Source organism: Pogonomyrmex barbatus, unplaced genomic scaffold (genome assembly GCF_055798465.1).
Source record: "Pogonomyrmex barbatus isolate J1 unplaced genomic scaffold, ASM5579846v1 scaffold2, whole genome shotgun sequence".
Taxonomy (NCBI): Eukaryota; Metazoa; Arthropoda; class Insecta; order Hymenoptera; family Formicidae; genus Pogonomyrmex; species Pogonomyrmex barbatus.
Genome location: NW_028297116.1, coordinates 6,017,003 through 6,033,443, shown reverse-complemented (window position 1 = coordinate 6,033,443; position 16,441 = coordinate 6,017,003). Strand labels below are relative to the sequence as shown.

The window sequence follows — 16,441 nt, the reverse complement described above, 5'->3', positions numbered from 1 at the left end:
TATCCGAAGAATCCGTTGAAGGGAAATCCGGTGATGTCGGAACATCCTGTATAAAGATGGCAAGTATTCCTCGTTTCCAGCACGGCGCTCATCGGGCGGATTTGCGCGTTCAACAACTCCGCACGCGTTGAAACGCAGCGGGAGAGGTCGTACGGTACATCATAATTAATGGCTATTATTATCCGGACATTCTTCGCTGCGCTAATAATAACACCGTCGCCCACTTTCTACGATCTATTTCTGTCTACTTACGTACTCCCCGCGAAACGCTCGCGCGCGCTCATATAAAACGGAAGTTTCGAGGCCGTCATTAACGATTTCACGCTCAATCGTTGATAAAATGCACGTAAAAGAGACGTCGATTCTCTCTTTCTCCCTTTTCCGGTAATGCTTCTTTCCAGGTATGAAGTAAGTGATTTAATTTTCAATATACAGTTTACAAGTTCTCTTTGTTACAGAAATCTTTGAACCATGTGATCAACATAATACATAATAACTTATAAAACATAAGTAAATCGAACCTGTTTATTTTGATGTTATTTTTACCTAAGTACATTAATTTTTTATAATATGTATTTGATTCTCATAACGCTTTAATTGCAAATATTATAAACGTAAATTGAAATTTATAAACATAAATTTGTCCAGCGTCATTTTCTATTTATTATTTTCTATTATTTTCTAAAACTTGATCAATAAATATTTTTAAATCTTTCATCTTATTGCAAAAGATAAAGTTAATCAATTAATTAATCTTTTGTGCACAAATTTTAAAAAGCCGTCAGAATTACAAATATAAATCTCAAGAAAGACTAGTACTATTGTTAAAGAAGATAAATGTGTAACATCGACCCATTCTCAGGCAATAATTTTGCTGAAATACATAGCATTTCAATTATGAAACGCAGAACGGCATATCTTATGCGATAATATTGGAAATGAATATTCTAAGCTATACAACTGTGTCACGGTTATTGCGTTTCACTTCCAGGAACTTCAAGACGTCGCCTGCGTGAGATGTGCACAATAGGATAATTAAAAAAAAAAAAAAAAAAAAAATAGCAAAGTAAGAGGATGAAAAAGGAAATTAGGAACTATGCGTCGAGACGAGGATGAGCCGTGACCGTTTTCGCGCCACGACATTCTAAAATACGTGACAGGCAAGTAACTCGTTGACCGACGCATCGTTGCGTATCGCTGACGTGGGGACATCGAGGATAGAGATCGAGAAATGTCGATCGATCGCGGGCTTAAAAAACCTCCGCGACGTCGCGGAGCGTCATCTTATTTATTTATATTTACAAGTGCGACTGTCCCGACTCTGTCGTTTGCTAAGCGATGAGACAACGGGCACTTTGTCCCTGACGTGGAAGTCGTTCGCTTCTCCTCTCCCGTCCCATCCATTGACATTCTCGTCGCGACATCGGCGACGACGTCTTTCCCCCTTCCCCCCAGCCCCAGTCTAAGACGTCGATATTGAAAACGCGTGACTAATGATTATTGGCCGCAGCGTGTTTAACAGCTGAAACGATACGCTCGATGCGCCACGTGACTCCCTCTTGTCTCGAGGAAACTCGGCGGAATCGCACAGTGGAAGCAAAACGACTTTCGTGAGTATTGAACGAAAAATCCAGTCGACAGTCGAGTAACCAGACTTATGAAAGAAGAGAGTAAAATGTATATCTCGTATACTCGATTATCGATTTGAAAAAATTCAACCGATTCAATTGTCGCGGAGTTTCTATTCCGATTGCGCAGGCGTTATGTCTGTTAATTTTTTACTGGTATTTTGCATTGACGCACGTATCTTATTAAATTACTCTGCAGCGTTACATTGCGACAATACGAATATCGAGATCTCACCTACGCAGGTTGTACCTTTGTATGAGTTATCGACATGTACAATGACAAAATACGCTTCAAGCAAAAAGTAAAAAATTATTTACGCGTAAACGTAAAGATCACACCTTTGCTTTTTGCTTTTATTTTGAGGGGAATGCTTTTTGTTTCTACTATCCGCTGCGGGCGTCTGCTTCGTTTTTTCCATACACATAATGCAAAAAAATGGATTGATACGTGCAAATTAACGCGTATCAACTGCAATTAATAACGAACAATTGCACAAAGTTGTTCAATCGCGTTCAATTAACGATAACGTTTCCATTTCAATTTAATTTGCAAGAAATTCCTTCGCACAAGCAACGTATTTCACGAGATCGTCGCGAGATTGTTTGCGCAAGGCATGATATACAAATACTAAATTGCAGTAAAATATTATTTTTAAATGTGAATTATCGAGGGAGAAAAGTGGCAGTCTTCGTTCGTATATGTATACATTGTATGAAACTCGCGCGGTTTCTTCAAAGTGCATGGCGAGAATGCAAATTTTTTGTAAAGAAAGGAATGAGAAGGAGAGAAAAAGAGAGAGAAAAACTAAAAAAAATATGTCGCCTTTATCGTGGCTCAGCGAACCGCGATGAATAAAAGTAGAATTGCGGCCGCTGCACGCATCGCGCACGATTTCGCACGCAATATATTCCGCACGCTCCACAGGCAACACGTAAATAAACGGTGGTTTTTCTTAACATTCGCATGATTTATCTCTTAATCAATATCGTCAATTAACACCATAATTTTTCATCTTTTACGTAATTGACGTCGACCGATACGCTGGTGCACAAATGAAATTGAAAATTATATTTCATGATTATGTTTTGTACTTTTCATTTTCTCGCTCAACGATACAATTTAACTTTTTTCAAAAATTTCCAGTGTAAAAAGATTTTGAATTTAGATTAAAAATCTAAACATAGATTTTTAAATAACTTTTAAAGCTATGTTACATTTATTTTTATTTATACAATGAAAACATTATGAAAAAATTTTAGATTATTCAAAATCACATTTAAAAGTAATACAAAAAATTTTAGTAGTTTAGAATCTGGATCAAAAATTATTTAAATATAAAGTCAAAATATGTTATTTTTAATAGAAATGTAATTAAAAAGTAATGAAAAATCTCAATCTTTTCAAGTACTTTAAATATAATCAAATTAATCTTAAATATATTCAAGATTGGTTTACGTAAAGTTTCATTGCGATGGAGATATTATTGTTCCATAAATAAAAATTAAATTAAATTAAATTAAATTAAAATACATTTCATTAAGAATAAGAAGCACGCATCGCAATTTTTGGGAAACAAATGGATAGAATAAGTATGCCGCATCGTGAAACCGTTTATGACCGTCTGTTTACATATGTAATCATTAATATATAAAAACAAAGGAATGTAATCACTAATAATAATAAAAATAAAGAAAAATAAAAATATCACATATCGTTCCCTTCCTGATTATCGTTGCAATCTAGGGAGCGCATCGCCTCGCAACGCGCGCGATTCGTAACGGCGCCAAGGGACTAAGAGCCAAGCCGGCCAGTAAGTGGCAGTCGCGGAACGTGTCCGTCTATTATTAGACGCGTCGTTTCCGCGTACGGGCACGCGGGCAGGCCGCGTCACGCGTGCACGCGCTGACGCGCGAGAGAACGCGGGCGGACGCGACGGCGACGGCGACGACGCGGCGGCCGCCGTCAAAGAAAAGCGAGTCGTATCGTTTCAGAAGTTGGACCACCAGCCAGCGACTCTACCGCGTCCCTCGACACACCTCTATGAAAGCGGAAGGAAACGCATCCAACATTCAATAATGATTCCGTGAAACAGCACATAAGCGCCGAATCCGTCTCTTTTCCTCTACACGGAAAGAACAATCTTGCTGAAATATTTAAAAAAAAAAGATTCAGATACAAATCTGAAAATGATTTTGTTGGGCTATCAAAGTGAATATAGAGAAGGTCCAAATTGGTTATTAGAATATAAAAAAAAAAATTTGTTAAATATTATCTTGCGTAATAACATTAATGGCCGAACGATAAAAAAATTATCAGATTATATCTGACCAAATTTTTAGGTATTCAGCATTTTTCATGTATTTATTTCAACACTTTTTCCATGTATTTATTTGTTGCAAAAACAATAAAAAATACCGTAGAAAAGAGTGTCGTGATCGAGCTACGCGTGGACTATCTGTGTAATTCATCTCGATTGTTCATATTACGCTATTTTAATGCTAATCGAAAAGGATTAATGTAGAGTTTCGTTTCAGCGAGATATTCCGATATGAAGAGTCCGTGCGTTTTCGCGCGTAACGAAAGTCATGCACGCAATGTTTATCGTGGTTGCACATTTCGGTTCGCACGTCATTCATTTCCCGTTTCGAACACAAGCGGCAGAAATCAACGTAACCTGATTTCGTGCAACATAATTACGCCGGACGGATGCGCCGGTATGGGGAGGAGGTACTTTCACGCAAAATGCGTACGTGTAGGCAATCCCCTTCCCCCATCTCCTCCCGTAATGAAAGTCACTCTCCTTTCTTTCGCGTTACGCGATTTTTATTTCTAACAGCGCGACCGAATCGCGGAATTCGATTACGTTTCGGATCTCGATCGCGACAACGAGAGTCTCTCCGGATTCCGCGATTCAGGATCGTTCCCGGGATAAGACACGCGCGTACCCCTTCCAAATACGCGTAAAATAAAAAATAAAAAGTAAAAATTAAAAAAAAAAAACCGTTATTCCTACGAAATACGCGACGCGCAATTTGCGTAATTTGCGCGTGATATCTCGTGTCGTGATTTCGCTGAAAGCGGAAATCGAGTGGCGCGTGTAGGCACGCATCGGAATTTTAAACAGATGTCTGTTTACCTCGCGTGTATGAAATTTAATTGCGACGACCGTCACAGCGGGCTGCCTCGCTAAAAAACAGATGTAAATATACGAATCCGCCGTCCGCCGCGGCGACATTCCGCTTATTGCACATACACACACGGCTCGATCAAAATTACCGTACCGCGGCCGTCCATTAACGTCAATGGAAGATCGCGATCGCGCGTGGGACGTTAATATCCTTCTGCATGCAGATATTATGCTTTCTCGACCGCGGGCCCGCGTGACGGGAGGAGGGAGGTCTATTAAAAGGATCGTTATCGTGCTTTCCTTCTTAATCGAGCGCGGATGTCGGTGGCGAAAGGTCAAACAATTCCTTCGAAGGCCCTCGAATGCGGACGCGGGCTAAAAGGTCAGAGATTTTACAGAGAATACTCCGCGTAAGCACGTGGTTAAAGGGTAACAAAACAAAAAAAGGAAACGTACGAGATTAAAATCCGACCTTAACCCTCTCGGATGGAGAATTTTTTTCTCAAACGGGGCGTCAGAGAGAGAGACTCGTATTAAACTCGACCGCGATCCTGTAATTTCATCGCTGTTTAAGGCGGAAGCGAAATGACGCGATGGAAAAAGAAGCGTCTTTCTATTTCGATTACAAAATTGGGACGAACCAACAAAACAAAAGCTGAACAAAATCGATATATATTTTAAGATATTTTAAGAATAAAATATATCCAAATTATTATAATTATTCGTACTCGTATTCGTAACAGATCATATCATCTTTTCTAAAAATGATTTCTTTTTTTTTTTCATGTTAATTTTGATGATGCTATTAGTCATTTTAGTCACGTTATTTAAGATAAATATAATTTTAGAATTTTATACCGGTTCTACAAAATTATCAAATGGATATTTTACAAAAAAATATTCTTTATCTGATCAAGAATGAATCTTTTCTCAGCAAAAGATATCGAAATGGATATACTTATATTAAAAATTATAAGTTTATAAATAAAACAGAGATACAAATGCTATTTATGCTATGCTATTTATTTAATTACTAATTTCAACTATTATTTTCGTTGCTTCGAATATTTTCGTTCCAATGCAAAATTAGAAATAAATTTAGCAAATATATAAAATTAAACAAGTATAATTTTTCGTTTCTTAACATTAAAGTACAATTCTAATCTAAATAAGATTGTCAAAAAAGATTCTCTACGCAAACACTTACATGTTTTAGTTTCCAAAGATTTTCTTCTCGCAAAACACGCAAAATAACTAGCTAATAACAGCGCATCCGTCCGTTTTATCAACGTTGATTTCTTTCACTGCGCAAATCAAGGTGCGTTCACGCTCGATCCGAAAACGATTTCGCCACGGATCGAATTAGCACGCTGCAAATACGCGCCTGATAAATGTCGCTCGTAACTGACCTTACCACCAACATTTCGCTCGTGCTCCTCCGGATTTCCTGCGCGGCAAACCCACGAAACAGCGCCGAAAAATGTGCAATCGGGAATTCGCGGAAATTCACGGATCGGATATCTCACGAGCGGTGAATCAGTCACGGTACATATCACGACGATAAGAAAGAACGCCGAGCGCTGATTAGGCAGGCGTCATGACGGCGGAAAAAAAGGAAAGAATTCCAGCGTGCGTGTTAAGCAAATCTTTTTTTTTTTTTTCTTACATTTCCTCGTATTTTCTATGTAATTTGTCCGAGAGTTGCATTATAATGGTGTTATCGGACAACTTTACAGAATAAGCTTTATATAAACATCATTACGTAAACATAACTGCAGAAAAAAAAGCGATTTACGCTTCATTGCATGTGATTAAACGATTTGAAAAGAAATAAAATATTAATAGAATTTGAAAGCTCTTTTTTGTATTGTTGAGAAAAGTATAAATTTCTCTTGCAGCGCGCGGATATGATATCCAATATAAGGACAATTTGTCGCTTTATCGCACGGTTATCGAAGATAAATCTACCAAAATTTATGTATTATATTTCAGCGTCTCGCAAAAATTGTGCTGTATACGCCTCGTCGACTTCATTGATCTCGTATATATAGTAAGTTTAATAAAAAAAAAAAAGTGTAGGAATGATCTCTGTGTGAACATGATCGTCCACGTGAATAAAGGAAATACGGTTTACCTTCACAACAGTAATTAGTTTACAGTTGAAATGAAAGACAATGCGATGCATTCCGAATCCGTCATTCAAAGAAACGGGAAGACACACATTGATCAATATGAGCCAAGTGCGGAGAGAAAGAAAGAGAGAGAGAAAGAGAGAGAGAGAGAGAGAGAGAGAGAGAGAGAGAGAGAGAGAGAGCTGCATTCTTGTTTTAAGTACATGGGCAATATACGCGCGGTGACTCGACACGTTTCAGAGAACAGCATTGTTAGCGTCGACGCGTCGAAAGTCATACCGAATCAATAAAGTGGAAATCCTGACGATGAGTGCAACCGAGACGCTCGGTAGTCTCCCCGAGAGAGAAGGCGAACCCTCCTCCCACTCGCCCGGGGAAGGGTCCATGTGTAAATTGCGATGACGATGTAATTTACGAAAAGAGAAAGAAAAAAAAGAAAAAAAAAAAAAACGTTGGCCCGCGCGCGCCGGTGTAATCGCGATCTGTCCACGACGATCATTCAGCGCGGGACGAGTTATTGATTCGGAGCACGTAATTTAATATCAAACTGATAATAACGTCGCGGCGCCTCAAAATTAGGATCTTATTTCGGAAGGCCGTGCACGTACACGTGGACGGAGCGTGGAGGATCGATGCTCGAAAACACAAACGGTAGAACCGCTATGCAGAGGCAAGTACACTCGCGCACTTTTACGTAATAATGTAAATAAGACGGGATATGACCTGGCAATCGGCCGATGTGCGACTACGTATGAAAAATATATAAAAATCTTATATATTTCACAGCTATCGACTGTAGAATTAAACTTTTATATATTATATGTATATAATTTTATATATATATATATATATGTATATATACAATAATTGCATATATCCTGCATTCTAATGTCATAAAACTTGTCACGTAGAAATGATTACATTAAAGCAAAGCGGATGTTGTAAGTAGATAAAAAAAAAAAAAAGATTACATAATTCACATAAATCCACCGTCTCCTATTTCACGAAACTTCAGTTTAACGACGAAATGATATTTACTACCATAAAGTAACGAGTAAGCGCGTCGATACCTTCTAAGAGATAAAATACCCTCTCTTGGATATATTTTCCGAGAATTAGTATCCGTATCAGTTTTCAGGGAAAAATCGTTCGTTCAATCTGAGATATCGCGCGCTTGTTCTATCGCGCGCGCGCGCGCGCGCGCGCGCTCTCCGTCCGGCTTTTTCCCGGCCGTCGCCTTACCACTTTTTCGGCCGACACACGCAATAACGTGATTGCGCGATAATGCGAAACACAGTGTGACGTGAAGACCTTATGCGATACCTTTCCTACACGGTGTTGCCACCTGTAGGATTTTTGCAGCGATAAAGAGTTTTGACAATGCTAACAGAGTCCGGTGACAGAATATCGTGTATACACGTCTAGATCGGATTCCGCATGTGAAAGCTCCTATTTATCGTGTCGGTGATGTGTAACGTTCACTTTGAACAATTCATAAAAATCACCCGACCCCGAGACAGATATACATAAATTTTATTGTTCCATTCCATCCACCAATATTGTTGTATTTGTAAAATCAGAAAATAATCTGAAAATTTCTCTCGCGCGCGTTTAGAATCTTTTCTCAGAGTTTACGAAAATTACGAAAGTCTCAGAATTTCGACAGTCTCTTAGGAAACATATCGATTCAAATAATACATGGCAAGTAATAATATTAATCAAGGGTTTCAGTAAATTAAAAAAGTTGTTTTACTTTTAAGAGATTTCTAAAACATTTGATTAGTTTTCTGAATCCCTATAATAATCAAGCTATTTCAAAACATATCACGAAGTAAAAGAGGTTTGTTGACTCTACCGTGACTAGTTGAAAGATTCCGATTGCTGTTTGAACGAACACGTTTAATGCAGGAAAAAAAAACGCAGTATTTGATATTTTCAATGCATAAGTCGACTTTGTTGCTTTCTTACAGAGAAGAAACGTGATTTCTTTGAATTTAATAAATTTCATTAAATTCAAAGAAATTTATCTTAAATATATAAATAGAATTATTAAATCTAAAGAAAGCTTTTTCTTTGCGTATGCAATCACAATCATATATATATCGGAATCTGAACATATATCGGCAGCTATTGATACAAAAAAAACTGAATTGAAACTATTAATAAAATAAACAAAATACGTCGTCGGATCGCACTGACTTGATTAATGTCAACTCTGGTAAATTATAATTTCCTCTTTTAAAGAAAAAGCAGCGAGAGTGCCAGGACACGACCGGTCACATTGTCACATTGCACGGAAAAAATAATTTTGCTGTAGAATCTAAAAATTCAAATAAAAACTGAAAATATATATACATATATATATTGTATAAAATATATATATACATATATATATATATATATATATTGGAAAAATATATATACATATATATATATATTGGTTTTTTGGCGTCTTGCGTCACCTTCCGGTAAGCGGTGCCTACCGGAAAAATAATTTTATAAAAATTTATTTTAGGCCATCAAAATTATTATGTAGGACGTTTAAACATATAATACTACAAAATTCTTTGCATATTGTAGCAACTAATTTGTATGTCTTACATAATTACATTAACGGACAAAATTATTTTTCAGATTTATATCCAATAAAATTGTTCTTTCCGTATATCAATGCAATCTCCGACGAATCTCGCGCTTCACTTTGCGAGCTCTCTTTATTATCAGAGACGCCGCGGCACGACGGAAAAAAAAAGGAGCGTCGGAGCTTGCCGCGAGCGACGCCGTTTAAAACAGCTGTTTGAGCGGCGCGCCGGAGGAGCGGGACTCGCGAGACGACAGAGAGCATTGAACGGCGTAGTTACGTTATACGGGAGCTTTGAGGTTAAGTCCATCCCGGTGGGACGCGCAGGGACGCGGCGGAACGGGCGCGCGATCTCGGATTCTCGCTCGTAGCACGCCGCTCGTCGCAGCTCCCCCTCGCCTCTCCCCTTGACACGAACCCTCGTACAGGCGACCCGCGCGTAAACAACGCGAGACTCGACGCGCGATCAACGATCGCGAATGACACGCCGCTGCCTTCCGACCGTTCGATCGACATTGGCGCGTTTCTAACCTCAAACACGACTTCGCGCGGGCAATTCGCGCAAAATGAGAGAAAAGGAAGAAAAAAAGAGAGAGAGAGAGAAGAATAGAAAGAAAAACTTTTGATAGCGCGTACGTACCTTCGATGCGATTCTTCTCACGCAGATTGGGACGCGTCTCTCTTTGTCCGCCACGCTCGTGCGGCCTCTCCTGATGATCCACCTCGAGGAAAAAAAACACGCCGATGAATGAGCGACGAGGGGGTGACGACGAAGGGAAGGAGAAAAAGAGGGAAGAGAGAGACACACACCACACGCACACACACACACACACACACACACAACACACACACACACAGATAGATCCGAGCGGTCGAGAAAGAGAAAGAGAAAGAAAAAGAAAACTCGGTACACGTGCGCGCGCGCGCGAGAGAGAGAAAAACTCGCGCACTATCCGGCACACTAGACGATGCGGATGTACATGCGTGTATACATATGTATACGTATGTAGATTATATGTGTAGCGTATTAACGCGCGACACACCGGTACGTTTCACTGGTTTTCCAACAGTCGCGCACTTCACCAACGGAGCACAGGTTTGCGTAGGTGGGGGAGCGACGGTGTACAGCGCACACTAGTGGTAGTAGTGGTGATAGCGGTTGCGAAGGAGGGAGGAAGGGAGGGAGGGAGGGAGGGAGGAGGGTAAGGGAGTAGGAGAGAAAGAGAGATAAAGACGTGTAGATATTCGACGACGTTTACGGCGGTACTTCTTCTTCGCGCGCGAAATAGCGCAGCCCACTCGCGACGACAACGACGACGATGTAGAACCTCTGAGGGGAGAGGAGAGGAGAAGAGAGAAGGGGCGAACGGGGAAACACTACCACCTTCTCTCGGTGCCGCGAGCTTATCGTCGGGCTGTCACCGCGAGCATAACGAGCGCACCACGCTCGCGCGTTCTCTTTTACCTCCAGGCCGAGTGCCCGAGCGCGTGTCGGGTGTCGACGATGACGCGACTTCACGCACTCTCACACAAATAACAAACACACACACACACACACACACGCGGCACACGAGTCGCGCGAGCTTGTATCCTCGCTCGCGTCGCGCCTTTCCCTTCGCCGATCGCAATCGGGTCGCGGCCGTGAAACTCGCCGCGCGTATCCGCCGGCGCGTCTCCCTCCCTTCTGCCTTCCTCTCGCGGGAGTCGATCGGCCGCGAGCGCGAGGAAGCGGATTCGCGGTGCGACGATCAGCGTCGCGCGACTGGGCGTAGCGGCGATGCGATAGTAAAGTTGGCGACGGTAGTCCTACTGTTGCTGGCGGTAGTGGTGGTGGTAGTGGTGATGACGGTGGCGGTGGTGGCCGATGGTGGTGGTGATGGTCGATGATCGTTGATGACCGTGACTCACACGTGGACACGTCGCGTCTCCGCTCCACCTCCCGCCTTGCCAAAATGTCGCAAGACTTCCGGTGCCAAGACGAAGAATCGCCGTTCTTGACACACAACCGCTCGGCTGGCCCCTCTTTTATTCTTTTATCGACACTACTTTACGACGACTATCCTTCTTCCTGTTCTTCTTTCTTCTCTTCTTCCTTCGCGCTTCGTTACAACGCGATCCACGATCCGACCGATGTACAGCTGACAGTTCTGTATCCCAAAACAGGGACGTGCGAGCGCGCCACCGAATCAGACGGTGAGGTGATATATTAATTCCGGAGTCCTGCGTTCGAAGATCCGTTTGTTTTCGTTTGCGCGAGCACCGAACGTACGTGCGTACGCGCGCGCGCGCGCGCGTGTGGAAGAGAAAACAAGAGAGATGATACACACTGACAGATGAGAACGCGTGCTGCCGTATCTTCACGTTGGAACGTCGATACGGTTTCTCCACACAAGTATCCGACGCGTACGGATGTCGCACCGGTTCTCTTTTAGGTTATGGTCATCGGCGTCACCGCGTGATGCCACATGCAGCCCGACGAGCTACTGACTGACTGACTGTCACTACTGCTGCTGTTGCTGTTGGTCGTTCGCTCGTTCCGCCGTCGCGACGACTATCACGTGGTATTCTCGCGTGCGTGAGCTCTTCTTGTTTGTCGCCGATGATGCGTCTTCCTATCTTCGTGACTCGCAGCCCGATTCACAACGACAGGGGGGCCCTCGGACCCCGCGGGACCGACAACGGTCGCCTTAGGGACGCGCCCCGATCCGTCGCTCCCGTTTTCGCGCTTGACGATCACGAGGCGCCCGTTTCGTCGACGCCGGCGCTGCTGCCGCCAGACGGACGGAGGAAAAGGAGGAGGAGGAAGTGGAGGAGGAAGAGGAGGATACGCGATGCAGAGCGCGATGTGGACGTACTACCGGCTGACACCCCCGCGACAGCGCCGCAATGAACTCGCCCGGCACGAAGGGTCAAAAGCACCGCGGCAAAATAATAACAGAACGCAGCCGCCGACGCCGCTGTCGCCAACGACAGCGCGTGTGCTGTGCAGTAGCTGCCGCCGCCGCCGTTGTCGTTGTAGCCGTTGCCTCGTCGCCGTCACACGAGCGCGACGACCTTCCTCTTTCTACTTTCGCTCCACCGTTGCCCGAAACCAGCCGTGACCGGCGGCGGCGTCGCGTGAAGAATGGCGCGACGCCCCGACACGCCGGAACAACGCCGCACTCGGCAAGGCACGACGACAATAATAACAATAACAACGTCGTCGTCGTCGTCGTCGTTGTGCACAAGCAACGCGACGGCTGCCGCTGCTGCTGATGTTTTTGTTGTTGCTGCCCGTCACGGGATTTTTGTAGCTATTATCCACGATACCACCGTTGTCACCCGAGAGGCTCCACCTCCCGCCGACGTTGTCAATGTCGTTGTTTTTGTTGTTGTTGCTATTGCTGCTATTGTTGACGGTAACGATGTTGACGATGCTGGTGGTGATAGTGATGGTGGTGATGATGGTGGTGGTGGTGGTTATTCGCGGCCGCGGGTTTTGGCGGGTTTCCACGAGCGACGAGCGCGCACACCACTGGCACACACCGCGGCCGCCGTGCATTCACCTCGTCCTCGCAGCACGCGCCGCCGCCGCCGCTGTTGCCGTCGCCGTCGCCACCGCCGACACGCACCGACGAGCGCTCCTCCTCGCCAGCTCGCGTCGCAGTCGTGATCGGCTTCCACGAGGTCTCCGGATGCGGACGTCTCGTAGGAGCTGTTCCGAATTAAAATCGTTGCCGCTGTCGCTGTTGCAGCCGCTGCTGTTGTTGATATTGCTGTTGCCGCTGCTGCTGCTGCTGCTGCTGTTGCTGCTGCTCCTATGCCGCCACGCCACACCGAGACACACGAGACGAGGTTGTCCGACGCACCACTGGTGGCTCACGAACGCGCACGAACGAGCACCGATCGCGACGACGTCGAGCGGACGCTCGAGCTCGCGGCTTGCACGTCGAGTAACGCGCGACGTTCCCGCAGCACACACGAGTATCGTACAACGTCCTAACCGCGGGGACACCGCATCGCTTTCACGGGCGAACATGGAGCTGGATCCATGCCGATTAGTTGGCGAATCGGCCGCGTGACGGCGCGCTCGGACACCACCGTCGTGACGACGGAGCGCGCGGGAGAGAAAGAGAAGGAGAGAGCGAGAGAGAGATGGCGCGCGCGAGCGTGCGCGCGCGCGCGTACCGAAATACGGCCTTCGGAGCCGCGCCGTCGCGCCTGCGGCAGGCCTGCCAACGCGATATCGCGCCGCTTGACAACAGCGGATACGCTCGCTCCGCGCCAGATGGCGCCTCCGTCCGGCACGCACGGCTGGCCCTACGCGCCACTTAGCCCCGTGGCGATCTTGATATTAAAACGATACCGTTTCGTTCATTAAGTAGGAATTAATATTTAATTCAATTATCCGTTTGCTCTATAAGCCAGAGTTCCATTTCGTCGCACTCCGGTTTCGATGTAAATGTATTTATTAAGCTTGTTAAGGAATTCAAAAAGGAAATTTCAATAAAATCGAAGCGAATTTATTTAATATCTCAAACAGTACAATATATCTGAAATCTGAATATAAGACATCTTAAAAGGCAATATTCATAATTTTCTTATATTTAAGATCGTCTTAAGATTACATTTTCGAACAATTTTCAAACAAGCCGTATAAATTTACTTAAGATGATCTTAAATATAAGAACGGATTATGAATATCAGCCAAAGATGTAAAGATGTCTTTAGCAAGGACGTTTTCAAGACATTTCATGTTTCCCATTTAGATTTTGTACTTGTCTGGAATGGGCTTGGAATGTGCTCTTTAGTTTATCTAGTCTATCTATAAGATAGCCTGAAAAATTAACGAACCGAGATTTAAATTCAGAGTTTTTCGTTCGTTCGGCGACATTCCACCACTTATTTAACCACAGCGCTATTTTCTTTGATAATTATTCCCGATCTCAAGCTTTAATTGCTCTCTTATTTTCTATATTAAAAATAAATTCTTCGTTTCTCCTTTTCGTTTTTTATTTTAACACTTTTTAATTTTAATTAACTTGAAAAAACAACAAAGCTTTTGTTTTAATTTAGTATTTATTGGAGAAATTATCAAAAATTTGTTAAAAATAACGATGAAACCTGAAAAATTTGAGAAAATAACATGGTTTTTTTAAAAAACTCCACTCAAAGCATATAATATATTAAAGATACACACACACACACACATACGCGCGCGCGCGCGCACACATATAATGAATATATATAATGAACATATATATACATATATAATGAACATATATATAAGACACAAAATTTATTTTAGCTTTAAATTAAACTGCGACACTGCAAGATTGATGTAAATTCAAAAAAAGTCCCCTTCAAAACAATAGATCTAACTCGTTCAATATGAATTTGTTTGATCAAACAAAGTTCCGATCGTTTTGTTATTCTATAATATTAATTGTGAACAAAATTAATTAAACGCAATATTCTTTCATGAAAAACGTAATTATATATTTGATCATATTAGAAAGACACAACATGATAGATTCAGCGATCAAAGATTAATTTTGAAATTTCCGTTTCTGATCGCCAGATAATCATAATTTTGTGTGAAAAACTTGATTGTAAGGTTCTAAGGAAAGCAGAAACTGCGGTGGAACGTGGGGAGAGAATGTTTCATTGAAAAGTCGATGATTTAGGATGAGTCATGAACTACGCTCGTAATCGGGAAATCGACTTGACACAGCGTGCCTCGACTTGGCGCATCCAAGATTTCCGCTGAGATCATTGAGTGATCTCACACGATGATACATTTATATCCGAGGCAAAGCTAAGCGGAATTCGCGAGCAATCTAAACTGGACTGAATGTGTGCTAAATTGCAGTATAAATTGCTCGGCAGAATAATTTGAATCGAACGGCCATAGTACACCGGAAGATTAAAAGAATACAATTTGCAGCGCAATTAACTTCTAAACAATGCGCCGCTAGGGATTTATGTCGAGTTGAAAAGTGCGATTATTTTTTTCAACGCACTGCTGACGGACATTCTTAAACAATCACCTTTCAACTTGAAAATACTAGCTTTCTTCTAATTTCTAAAATAAAAATACAATAAAAGTAAAATGATGATGATATTTCTCACATTGCACACTCTGCACTTTGCACATTTGCTGATTCTAATCGATATCTCGTAAAACAATTAATCAATATAAATAGATTATGAAATCTTTAATTGATAGTATGGATAAATATAAATGCGGAAAACAGCTGTATATCATATGTTATATGAAAATATAATCAAGTAAATTGATATATACTTCCTTCTACAAGAGAAACAATTAGAATAAATTTACACAATATCTGTAGAATTAAACCTTTACAAATATATTTACACATTTACATTACATCCTGGAAACAAATGATATTACTGTGTAACAATTTTTTTTAAAGATATATGTAATAATAAAAAAATTAAAAAAAAAATAGATCAAAGATATAAATTCATGTATGAAAATTATTTTACACTAAAATCAGACATCTTCAATCATATACTTATAAATATTCAACGATTTTATTGAAAAAATTCATAATCATTTATGTGATATGATCACTGTGAGTGATTCATAATTCAAAGTTTTATTTTAAAAATGTTCATTAGATTTTTTCAATAGCTCATTAACTCGACTTTAAGCATTTATTTAAAAAATTGAGCTGCGTATATCGATTGTAATTGCATGCGGCATATTTTAATATAATTACTTGATAAAAAAAAAAAAATAATCGAAAACTTCATTAATAGCGCAAGTATTTATATCGTAATAAATTTCATAATTATTACGATATTCACAGAGCGCACAGATATGGCACTCGATAAAACGCGCTGCCCCTGTAAAAATCATAATACATAAAATATGATAAAAAATAATATACATGGATGAGACTTATCAGAGATACAAAAAAAATTACGAATGACGTGCGAGAACGACTGTTACGAGACGAAACT

The 16,441-nt window shown here is 41.8% G+C and overlaps 1 protein-coding gene across 2 annotated transcripts in view; it reads right to left on the bottom strand.

Moving 5' to 3' along the window:
- The window catches only part of mnb (minibrain), an 83,459-nt gene extending 69,942 nt beyond the window's left edge, over nt 1-13,517 (bottom strand). Inside the window, exons 1-2 of one of the 2 annotated variants that reach the window (XM_089077379.1) lie at nt 10,935-13,517; nt 10,110-10,191 (exon numbers count right to left, since the gene is read on the bottom strand). The gene's annotated coding sequence lies outside the window, so the exon portion shown is untranslated. Of the gene's footprint in view, nt 1-10,109 lie in introns of both variants that reach the window. The other variant, XM_089077378.1, reaches the window with a different exon arrangement.
- Nucleotides 13,518-16,441: the final 2,924 nt, after the last annotated feature.